We start from the raw sequence: 12,852 nt of genomic DNA, 5'->3' as shown, positions 1-12,852 counted from the left end.
CACGTCTGGTGGTATATTTTGGGGTGTCTGTGGCCTTATTATGATTTTAGGCAGCCTCTCTGCTAATGGATGGGGTTGTGTTCCTGTCTTGCTAGTTGTTTGGCATAGGGTGTCCAGCACTGTAGCTTCTTGGTCATTGAGTGGAGCTGGGTCTTGGTGTTGAGATGGAAATCTTTGGGAGATTTTCCCCTTTTGATATTATGTGGAGCTGGGAGGTCTCTTGTGGGCCAGTGTCCTGAACTTGGCTCTCCCACCTCAGAGGCACAGCCCTGATGCCTGGCTGAAGTACCAAGAGCCTGTCATCCACACTGTTCAGAATAAAAGGGAGGGAAAAAAAGAAAGAAAGAAAGAAGATAAAATAGAATAAAATAAAATAAAGTTATTAAAATAAAAACTAAAAAATAATTATTAAAAAAATTTTAAGTAGTAAATAAATTTTAAAAAATTTAGAAAAGAAGGAAATAAAGAAGAGAGCAACCAAACCAAAAAACAAATCCACCAATGATAACAAGTGCTAAAAACTATACTAAAAAAACAAAAAAAACCCCAAAATGGACAGACAGAAACCTAGGTCAAATGGTAAAAGCAAATCTATACAGACAAAATCACGCACAGAAGCATACACATACACACTCACAAAAAGAGAAAAAGGGAAAAAAAAAAATATCGCTGCTCCCAAAGTCCACCTCCTCAATTTGGGATGATTCGTTGTCTATTCAGGTATTCCACAGATGCAGGGTACATCAAGTTGATTGTGGAGCTTTAATCCGCTGCTCCTGAGGCTGCTGGGAGAGATTTCCCTTTCTCTTCTTCGTTCGCACAGCTCCCGGGGTTCAGCCTTGGATTTGGACCCGCCTCTGCATGTAGGTCGCCTGAGGGCGTCTGTTCCCGCTCAGACAGGATGGGGTTAAAGGAGCAGCTGATTCAGGGGCTCTGGCTCACTCAGGCCGGGGGGAGGGAGGGGTACGGAGGAGGCGGGGCGCGCCTGCGGCATCAGAGGCCGGCGTGACGTTGCACCAGCCTGAGGCGTGCCGTGCTTTCTCCCAGGGAAGTTGTCCCTGGATCACGGGACCCTGGCAGTGGCGGGCTGCACAGGCTCCCGGGAGGGGAGTTGTGGAGCGTGACCTGTGCTCGCACACAGGCTTCTTGGTGGTGGCAGCAGCAGCCTTAGCATCTCATGCCCGCCTCTGGGGTCCGCGCTGATAGCCGCGGCTCGCGCCCGCCTCTGGGGCTCGTTTATGCGGCGCTCTGAATCCCCTCTCCTCGCGCACCAGGAAACAAAGAGGCAAGAAAAAGTCTCTTACCTCTTCGGCAGCTGCAGACTTTTTCCCGGATTCCCTCCCGGCCAGCTGTGGCGCACTAGCCCCTTCAGGCTGTGTTCACGCCGCCAACCCCATTCCTTTCCCTGCAATCCGACCTCCGAAGCCTGAGCCTCAGCTCCCAGCCTCGCCCGCCCCGGCGGGTGAGCAGACAAGCCTCTCGGGCTGGTGAGTGCTGGTCGGCACCGATCCTCTGTGCGGGAATCTCTCCGCTTTGCCCTCCACACCCCTGTGGCTGCGCTCTCCTCCATGGCTCCGAAGCTTCCCCCCTCCGCCACCCGCAGTCTCCTCCCGCGAAGGGGCTCTTAGCGTGTGGAAAGTTTTCCTCCTTCACGGCTCCCTCCCACTGGTGCAGGTCCTGTCCCTATTCTTTTGTCTCTGTTTTTTCTTTTTTCTTTTGCCCTACCCAGGTACGAGGGGAGTTTCTTGCCTTTTGGGAGGTCTGAGGTCTTCTGCCAGCATTCAGTAGGTGTTCTGTAGGAGTTGTTCCACATGTAGATGTATTTCTGATGTATCTGTGGGGAGGAAGATGATTGCCACATCTTACTCTTCCGCCATCTTGAAGCTCCCCTTACGTTAATTTTTGTATTTTGCGAGGTAATCGTCCAGCTTCATTCTTTTGCATTTGGATATCCAGTTGTCCTAGCACCATTTGTTGAAAAGATTATTCTTTCCCCACTGAATTGTCTTGACATCCTTGTCAAAAATGTAAGGATTTGTTTCTGGATTCTCAATTCTATCCCATTGATCTATATGTCTATCTTTTTTTTTTTAATTAATTAATTTTATTTATTTTATTTTTGGCTGTGTTGGGTCTTCGTTGCGGTGCGCAGGCTTCTCATTGGTGTGGCTTCTCTTGTTGCGGAGCACGGGCTCTAGGTGCGCAGGCTTCAGTAGTTGCAGCACGCGGGCTCAGTAGTTTTGGCTCACGGGCTCTAGAGCGCAGGCTCAGTAGTTGTGGTGCATGGGCTTCAGTAGTTGTGGTATGTGGGCTCAGTAGTTGTGGCACATGGGCTTAGTTGCTCCACAGCATGTGGGATCTTCCTGGACCAGGGATCGAATCGGTGTCCCCTGCATTGGCAGGTGGATTCTTAACCACTGCGCCACCAGGGAAGTCCCTATATGTCTATCTTTAAGCCAGTACTTCATTGTTTTGATTACTATAGTTTTGTTGTGGCTTGAATCTTTCAGTAATATAATTAACACAATGCATTTAGTAGTCCTAGTGGTGAGATGCAAGAGGCTGTCCAGGTGACCTCACATAGCGTGGTCCAGATTTTTATTTGCTCCAAACTGGACTGGAACCTTTACTCACTTGCCACAGCCGGAATGTAGGAGGTGTACACAGGGACTGTGAAATTCCTTTAGGGCATAATAACATGGTGTGACATTGACCAGACCTGTAAACTGAGCAGCTCTAAATACATACAGACAAAGCCGCTAACAGGATAAAGGGAGGGTGCTTTGGGTATCAGATATAAAATTCACACTTAGTTTGCTGTTTCTGAGGAGTTTTTAGAGATGCTCTCTCCAGACGCACAGCCCAAGGGGCTGCAGTAAAGGTTACCCTTGCTTAGCCACTCTGCCTTCCACGTCACTCCTGCTTGGCTCACTGCTCCCAAGACTTGGGTCTGTGAGATCTTCTGTAGGTCTACAGTGGTAGCATGCTCTTGGTGTCCATATAAATGGATCCATTTTAAAGGGATACTTCATAGACACTTTTTAGAAAATGTGCTTATGCCATGGTTGTGTATCTGAAAAGAAATGGTTTTCTAGATGTGCTAAATCTTTATCTCCTTGGTCCAAATTTTCAGTGACGTTGGTCAGTTAAGCATTGTACACTTAAGAAACTGGCAGTGAAGAATACAATGAATATTAGCACAGTTTGGTACCACTGGCTTCATGCTAATGTGCCGTCTATTTTACCTATCATGACTTTTGCACCATGAGTTCTAATAACAATAAATTTTGTAATTCCTTCCTGTGGTAATTTCATAGATTATGATTTAATTTTTAGAGAAAACAGGTGGCATTTACACACAAGTCAAGAAGCATTAGAGGAACCAGGAATGTAATATACAACATGATAAATATAACACTGCTTGCTGTATGTTATATAGAAAGTTAGGAGACTGAATCCTGAGAGTTCTCATCACAAGAAAAAAAATTTTTCTGTTTCTTTAATTTTGTACCTATAGGAGATGATGGATGTTCGGTAAACTTACTGTGATCATCACTCCTCAGTGTATGTAAATCAAATCTTTATGCTGTACACCTTAAACTTACACAGTGCTGTCAGTTATATCATATAAATTATAGCATATAAAACTGGAAGAAAAACAAAGAATTGTATACTTGAATGGTAATTTTGAGTGAAATTCCAGAGGCTGAATATGGACTGTTACGAGTGAGAAACTCCTGGGACCACAGTGTTTGGGGAAAGTCCCCGCAGCTCTGTGGTTCTTACCTCCAGGAATGCTACCAGATTTTCATGGTGAAGTTATATATGTGAATGGTCTAGATACACCAATTAAAGACAGAGATTGTTAACGTGGATTAAGAAAAACAAGACCTAACTATAAGAAACCCATTTTATATATAAAGGCTGAGATAGATTATAAATAAAGGGATGGAGAAAGATATACCATGATAACATTAACTAAAGAAAGTTGGAGTGTCTGTATTAATTTCAGAAAAAGCTGACTTCTGAACAAGAAAGATTATCCGGAATAAAATGAGGCAGTACATCATGATGAAGGGTGTCATTCTCCAAGAAGATATAACAACGCTAAACAAGAATGCACCTAAATATGTACCAAAATACTTGAGTTAAAAACTGAGAGAACTGAAAGGAGTTATAGACAAATCCACTATTTTCGTTAGAGGCTTCAACATCCCTCTATTAATAACTGATGGATCAAGCGGGCAGTAAATCAGTAAGGATATGGATAACCTGAGTAGCACTATCAATCAACTGGATCTTGTTTTTATTTTATTTTATTAACATCTTTATTGGAGTATAATTGCTTTACAATGGTGTGTTAGTTTCTGCTTTATAACAAAGTGAATCAGCTATACATATACATATATCCCCATATCTCTTCCCTCTTGTGTCTCCCTCCCTCCCACCCTCCCTATCCCACCCCTCTAGGTGGTCACAAAGCACCGAGCTGATCTCCCTGTGCTATGCGGCTGCTTCCCACTAGCTATCTATTTTACGTTTCGTAGTGTATATATGTCCATGCCACTCTCTCACTTTGTCCCAGCTTACCCTTCCCCCTCCCCCTGTCCTCAAGTCCATTCTCTAGTAGGTCTGCGTCTTTATTCCTGTCCTGCCCCTAGGTTCTTCATGACCATTTTTTTTTTTTTAGATTCCATATATATGTGTCAGCATACGGTATTTATTTTTCTCTTTCTGACTTACTTCACTCTGTATGACAGACAAAAATATGGAACGCTTCACGAATTTGCGTGTCATCCTTGCGCAGGGGCCATGCTAATCTTCTCTGTATCATTCCAATTTTAGTATACGTGCTGCCGAAGCGAACACAATCAACTGGATCTTATTGACACCTGCAGACCACTCTATCCAACAACAGCAGAACACACATTCTTCTTAAGCTCATGCAACATTCACCAAGATAGGCCATAAAACACACCTTAACAAACTTAGAAATCATACAAAGAATGTTCTCACCACAATGGAATTAAACTAGAAATCAGTAGCAGAAATATAGCTGGATCATCCTCCAAATACTTGGAAATTAAACAACACACTTCTGAATAACCCATGAGTCAAAGAAGAAGTCTCAAAAAAATCTAGAAATATTTTGAATTCTACTTGAAAGACATCTCAAAAGAAAAGACTGAAAAACTTGACAACACAAACAATAAAATGTTTGATTGTCAGAAAACATCACCAAGAAAATGGAAAGAAACAACAAGCTGGGAAAAATATTTACAGCAAATATGACAAATACAAATACAACATACATATTTTTTAAAAGAAACAAAAATTTTCCTATTACATTATGAAGTAGGTAAAAAATGATACTATTCCAGTAGCTATATATTTGAGATTAGTGTACTTTACTGAATGCATGCTAAAATCTATTTTTAAAAATTCTATGCAAAGTTGGTAGTTTAGTAAGAAAGGCACTTTCCAACTTTGTTAGTGATAATTTGTTGCAACCGTCCTAGAAAACAATATGGCTAGTAATCAAGAGCATTAATAATGTTCAAATAATTTAACCTAGGGTTTCCACTTCTAAAATATGACAAAAGTTTACACACAAAGGCATGCCTTATATGAATGAAAACCTGGAGCACAGAAATCCACAGTAAACCAGTGCTTACAAATATCATGATAAATCTGCTTGGTGAGATTTCAAGAAGCTATCAAATATTAGTTTACCAAGTTTTTAAATAATAGAACATGTTTTGAGAATAAACAATATACAAAGTTATAGCTATAGAATAAATACAATTTTATGTTAAAATGAATAGAAAAAGAAAATAAGGAATTATGGCAGAGTAATTATTGCTGCTGTATTACATCTATATATTAAAGTTATGGGTCATTTTAGTTTTTTTTTTTTTCCTTCTTTATAATTTTTTGGTATATTCCATATTTTCTAAGTGAATCTTCAGTACTTTAATGATCAGTAATAAAACCAGTAAGTAAATAAACAAAAAATTAACTCCCAGTTTCTGGAATCCTCTGTTTCCTGTTATTCCTCCTGCTAGACTCTTAAGCATCTTCCAAGGTACAGGTCAAAGGTCACCTCCTCTGTGAAGTCTTCCTAGACCCTCAGAGTTAGTCACTCCCTCCTCTGTTTCTGTCAACTCTTTGCCTGCAGCTCTCTCCCTCACGCATCACAGTGACTCATTTATTTGTTGCTCCCACTAGACTGAGGATCAAGGGCAATGTTTTGTCATCTTGTCTCCGTGGTATCCAGGACAGCATCTGGTACAAAACAGACATTTAATTCATCATTATTATTATTATTGACAGGCTCAGTTCACAATCCCCCTGATTCTCTTGCTTGCGATACATATCCTTTCCCAGCTGATATTCCTAAGAAACCAAAGAACTAGGAAGGTATGAGGGAAGAGACATTTCTCAGATCCATCAAGGATTGACTTCTGTTTTCCTGCTCATGGCCACATGATCCAAGGTGAGTGTCATTTCTCTCCCTGGCAGAAGAAATTACGTTATCTTTTGAAACAGAATGAGTAATTTGTAGTTGATTCCTGCCACAGCTGAACTCTGATCTTTTGTTTTCTATAGTGAATGGGTTAGACTGTTCTAAATAAAATCAATCAAAAACTTTTAGGTGAAAACATCCTTATGTCTTAGGTCTCTTCTCTAGCACCCTTAAGACCGGGTCCTGAGAGTAGCCTTTCTTGATTCAGGTCTGTGAAGCAGACGGGCCTAGATTTTCTCACTCCATGAATACCTAGTAAGAAACTTTCCCACATGTTTTATGCTAGTGAGATGGTTACAAAATGCATTTGCTAGGTGGCAAAATGAGTCCCAAACTTTGATGATGCTTAAGGCTGCTTTTCCTCCTGAAAATGAAAACCAGGTAAAAAAAATGAGATGAAAGTGTACACATTACTGAATGACACGAGATGAAAGTGAATGATCTTGAATCCAAAAAGGTGAGCTCTTATTCTATGCATATGTCCAACCCAATGATAGTGGGTTCTTTTTTCCCTGTGTGAAGTTTAATATTCTGTGTCAACTTAGCTAGGTTACAGTATCCAGATACTTGGTCAAACATTATTCTAGATGTTTCTGTGAAGGCATTTTTTAAGTGAGATTAACATTTGAATGTTTATGTGATATATATATATATATATACACACACACACACAATGGAATAATAGTCAGCCATAAAGAGAATGAAATTTTGCCATTTGCAGCAACATGGATAGACTTGGAGGGCATTATGCTAAGTGAAATAAGTCAGACAGAGAAAGACAAATACTGTATGATATCACTTATATGTGGAATCAAAAAAATAAAACAAACTAGTGAACATAACAAAAAAGAAGCAGACTCACAGATTTAGAGAACAAACTAGTGGTTACCAGTGGGGAGAGGCAATACAGGGGTAAGGGATTAAGAGGTACAAACTATTAGGTATAAAATAAGCTACAAGGATATATTGTACAAAACAGGGAATATAGCAAACATTTTATAATGACTATAAATGGAATGTAACCTTTAAAAAATATGAATCCCTATATTGTACACCTGTAACATATAATATTGTATATCAACGATACTTCAGTTAAAAAATTAAAGTATTAAAAAAACTTAAATCTTTAACTTAAGCAGATTACCCTCCATAGTGTAGGTGGATCTTATCAAATCATATAAAGGCCTTAACAGAAAAAGACTGACTTCCCCAAGCAAGAAGGAATTCTGCCTGCAGACTGCTTTTGGACTCAAACTGCAGTTCCTCCCTGAGTCTCCAGCCTGCCAGCCTACCCTGCAAATTTTGGACTTGCTAAGCCTCCAAATCATGTGAGCTTATTTCTTAAAATAAATCTCTCTCTCTATATATATACACATCCTGTAGCTTCTGTTTCTCTGGATAACCCTGACTAATACACCCTGCTACAGCTGAGTTGTTAGATCAAGTGATATCCCTGTGGCATTCTACTACTGGGAAATAAATTTAATAAAGTTGTGTAAAACCATTTCAAGCTGTGGATGAAAGGAGAGTACAATCCTTAATTATTAACAAGGACATCTACCTCTTCAGGAATATTAACTATTTTACTGTTAGCCTTCTTTTTAAAGATAAAGCCACTTTAACAGTGTACTGGATCTGTGATTTTCCTTGGATCTTCAAGCATGATGATACGGGAAATGTTGAATATCCCCAATCTTGCTTCAATTCATTGGTAATGGAGAGTAGCCAGATATGGCAACATCTACTTCTTGATCAGCCATCACCTCTACCGTGGTGACTTTAAGTGTTAGGGAATGATTCCGAATTCGTTTCAATGGTTGTTGTAACGAATTACCATAAACTGAAACAGAAATACTTTCTTCCACAGAAGTCCAAAGCGAGCTTCAAGGTGTCAGCAGGTCCATGCTCCCTCCAGAGGCTGTAGGGAACAAGTCATTCCTTGCCTCTTCCAGCTTCTGATGGCTGCCAGCATTCCTTGATGTGTGGCTGCATCCCTCCAAATCTCTGCCTTCCCAGCCACATTAGTTGTCATTTCTCTTTCATCACCTTTAATCTGGTATAGTTTTGAAGTCCTCCCTTGACTCTCATGACCTTGAGAATTTTGGAGATCGGAGGCCAATCATTTTTTATAATATCCCTCAGTTTGAGTTTGTCTGATGCCTCCTCATGAGTAGATTCTGTTATGTTTCTTTGGCAGGGATATCACAGAAGTGGTCCTGTGTGGCTCACTGCGGCCTGTTAGGGCACACATTTTATAATACTTTGTTCCATTACTGGTGATACTAACCACGATCACTTGGTTAGGATGGTGGTTGCCAGGCTTCTCCAATGTAAGTTTACTATGTCTTTCTTAATAATTGAGTATTTTGAGGGGTGGTACTTTGAGGTTATGTAAATGCCCTGTTCCTCATCAAACTTTCAATTTCCCCATTTATCTATCTAGATATTTATATAATGAATTCCTATGTTGCTTCCTGGGTTTTAATTCATTACTCTCATTATTTATTTTGATGCTCTGACTCAGATATAGCCAGTAGCAGCCTAGATATTTATATAATGAATTCCTATGTTGTTTCCTGGGTTTTAATTCATTACTCTCATTATTTATTTTGATGCTCTGACTCAGATATAGCCAGTAGCAGCCTCTTCAAACTGGATTCTGTTTCCTTTTGACATCATTTTTTTTTTTTTTTGGAGCACTTCCTTAGTGATGGCAGAACAGGATATTCCAGGCTTATTTCTTACTTTCTCTGTCTCAGCTTTGGAATCAGCTCTTTTCCCAAGGATCTCTGATTCCTTTAGTGTAGAATAGTATTTAGAAGCCAAGACCTGGTGCTGGGTGTGGTCATTTCCATTGGGAAGTTGCTACTCCCAAGCCCTTTCAAGAACTAGGCAATTTATATATATATACATGTTTACAATTATATTTATCTATCTACATATATTGAAAACCATGTGTTCACATTAATATCTCCAATTCCAGTCCAACAAAACTGGGTCTATTCTAATTTTCTCCCTTTCCATATTTGTAACTCCCTTCTCTGATAGTGAGAAACTTGACTTCCACTATCCATAATACATTTACTGATTTGACCAAGCCTCTTCATCTTGCTCAGGCTCTGACACCCTGCTTTGTGTCATGATAGCTCCTCTTCACACCTTTGCCAACGCCTACCTTCCTCTGCCCCTTATAATGGCTTTTGGACTGAATTGTTTAGAAAAGAAAGGGAAGGGAAATGAAAGAGGAAGAGAAAAATAATATTCAGCCAATTTTTGTTAAATGTGCACTATGGGCAAAGGATTATGCTAGGTTCTCTTTGGGATACAAATAATAATAATAATAAAATGCATCAGAGCTTAGCGATTTAGCAGTCAGCTGGGCTAGATTATACTGCGATAGCAAACGGCTCCTACATCTCAGGGGCTGAAGACCACAAAGGTCCATTTCTCACTCACATTTTATGTCCTTCGTGTCTCTGCTCTATCTCGTCTTTATTCCAGGACCAGGCTAAAGGGACAAACCATTCCTGAGATGTGCTAATCTGGGGATGGTCTTGCAGTAGAGGAAATAACAGGATGGTTGGAACCATATGATAAGTCTTAAAGTTTCTGACTGGAAGTTGCCTATGTCATTTCTGCTCACATTTCACTGAACAATGCAGGTTATAAGACCAAACTTGACATTATTGGGGCAAAGAGGTACAATCTCTCTGCAGAGAGAGGAAGCGATATTTGAAAAAAAATCATGCAATAAACCACATAGATCTGTGGACCTATACACTTAACTACCAGGCATGATATAATAGAGGAAAATGCATACTCCATTTAATCCCACTTTACACTAAGATGGATAGGAAATATATAGCAAACTGAAGGGTATGGCCCTTATGCTATCAAGACATTTTGTGGTCTTGAAGAAAAAAAGATTTCAGGTAAAAGTGAGAAATAGATAAAAATGGCAATAAGGACACTTGCCTGGGTAGGATAAGCAGAGGAAATAAGGAAAGCAGTACATTCTTTAAGACCTGGAGAAGGAACATAAAATAATATGTAACATTCCTGAGGAGGTCGATTTGCAAGTTAATAATTAAGGTTTGCACCCTCCTCTCACCAGCAGCCCTAAAGGGTTCTGTAGAGCTTTATCAGATTCTTTTCCCAGCAGTGGAATCCCAGAGGCGTGTTTCTTGGACTAACAATTTATTTGTAACGGGAAGAAAAAACCCACTATCACTGGACTGGATAGATGGATAGAATAAAAAACTATATTTCAGATTTTTCCCAGTTTAATGATTGAAAAATGGTATCTCAGTGTAGTTTTAGTTCAGATTTCACTTATTGTGAGTGAGGATGAGCATCTCTTATGTTTTTATGCCTCCATTTCCATTTCAGTGGGCTGTTTTTATTCATACCCTACACCTACTTTTCTGTTGGGTTTTGAGTCTTTTTCTAATTGATTCCTAAGAAAGGTTGAGAAGGATTTTGTTGGTCTGGGCTGTGATGAGGAATTCTGCCAGAACTGTGCCAGGTGTTAGGGATGGATGGGACAAAGTCCTTGCGCTGGGTATCGCCCAGTCTGTAGGGAAGACGGGTTAACTACGGCAAACGGAAAGACTCACCTGTTTCGAGTATTTGGGAAATAGCAGCCAGTTCAAGGGTGGGGCTTAGGGCTCACGGAGGCCCTGGAAGGAGCACAGTCCCATCGGGGTAAAGAGAAGCTCTTAGTGTCAGGCTTTCTAGGAGCAGACGCTGAGATGGAGGTTCTTTTTCAAGCGAGTCCTCTCAGGAGAAGATGAGTGAGAGAACCAGGACAGGTCAAAGGAGGAAAACTAAGCTGGAATGTGGTCTCCGTGGGAGACTAGTTTCAGCTGGGCCCCTGGGAAGCTCCAGAGCATGAACTGCCCCCCAGAGCTGGCTGTCCCTCCCTTGAGAGAAGCAACTTGCTCTTCGTACTCCATTTCGGTAAGTCCCTGGTGGAAAAATGTAATATGGTACCGTGAGATCCACAGTAATATATATATTTGGCAAAACCAAAACGTTATACATTATTGGAAATCAAGTACCACCTGGTTGCACTGAAATAGTAATTTATGAATGCATGTAAAACTAAACTCAGATTTCATATCCACCTGGTAGGCAGTTTTGGCTGATACGTTTTATGAGCGGCACAAGAAGTATATACTGTTAACTTTGTTTAAGATTTCACTTTGAAGGATACATACTAACAAATATAGCTCTATATACATGAGCCCTGCTTCTGGCTCCATCGTGCACTTACAGAAAAATACACATGTTAATTTCCGTATCTAAGTTGAAACTATTACCACGGTTTGTACAAATCTTACTACCCGACCTTCATTGCAAGACGTGGAGGTGAAATAAATGTAGAATTTAATTTTTTTTTTTTTTTTTAAAGTGGGGAGGACACGGCTTCCAGGTCAAGACGGTTTGGGTTTGTTGGAGAGCAGGGCTCGGGAGAAGAGGGCAGCTGTGCGTCATTAGCAACCTCTAGTCACGGCAGCTGAGGGACAGGAGCGCCGGCGCCTAAAGGGCATGTGGGCGGGGCACCGGCCAGCTTCCATTACATGTAGTAGGGTCTGGAGTTCCCCCCCAAATCCTGCAGTATCTGCCGCTGTACAAGTCCAACTGTGTATTTGAACGTCCCCTAAAAATGTTCCCAAATAGCAAGTGAAATGGCTTTCAACAAAAGCTAATGGATACAGCCCAGAAACATAATTGGGAAACTCATGAATCAGAGACTTGTAGTTCCATTGTCTAGGATAATCATTTGTTATCTCGAGCAAGATACTCTGCTGGGACCCAAGTGTTAGTTTATGAACGTTTTGATTATTGAGTTCCAGCTGCAAAATGCCGTACTCTTCAAATATATCACGTGGTATATATTACAAATTATATTACGTGGTATATATTACAAATATATACTTAAAATATATTACAGGTGGTAATGGCTCCTATGATGGTGGCAGAGTTTAGCCCAAGCGAATATTTATAATTGAAAATGAATGTGTGAGCTGGTTGCTAATGAATGGATGCACTGATTACTTTCCCCTGTCACAATCGTTAGCTCTTGTTGGGTTTAACTGTCAGTCTGACGCTACAGATTAGAAATGACAATGCTGGCAAAGATCCACTGTGGGGAAGAATATTAAGAAAATTTGTAAATTGTATAAGTTTTGACACTTTTATTTCCAAATATGAATGGTTTATGTGTGTTAGCAGGGGGTTATGGCTTAATTATAGATCTAAATGAAAAGCATTTAGATTTATAAATATGTCTAGATTTCTGAAGTCTTTCATTTTAGAACAGG

General features: G+C 40.3%; 1 non-coding gene across 1 annotated transcript; it reads right to left on the bottom strand.

The window, feature by feature from the left end:
* Positions 1-4,762: 4,762 nt before the first annotated feature.
* LOC132366817 (U6 spliceosomal RNA) lies at positions 4,763-4,869 on the bottom strand. Its single transcript, XR_009503540.1, has one exon. It is a non-coding gene; the product is annotated as a U6 spliceosomal RNA (small nuclear RNA).
* Between the last annotated feature and the right edge of the window lie 7,983 nt (positions 4,870-12,852).

The sequence above is a fragment of the Balaenoptera ricei genome, chromosome 5 (genome assembly GCF_028023285.1).
Source record: "Balaenoptera ricei isolate mBalRic1 chromosome 5, mBalRic1.hap2, whole genome shotgun sequence".
NCBI classification, from domain to species: domain Eukaryota; kingdom Metazoa; phylum Chordata; class Mammalia; order Artiodactyla; family Balaenopteridae; genus Balaenoptera; species Balaenoptera ricei.
This window is presented reverse-complemented; position numbering and strand designations above follow the sequence as displayed.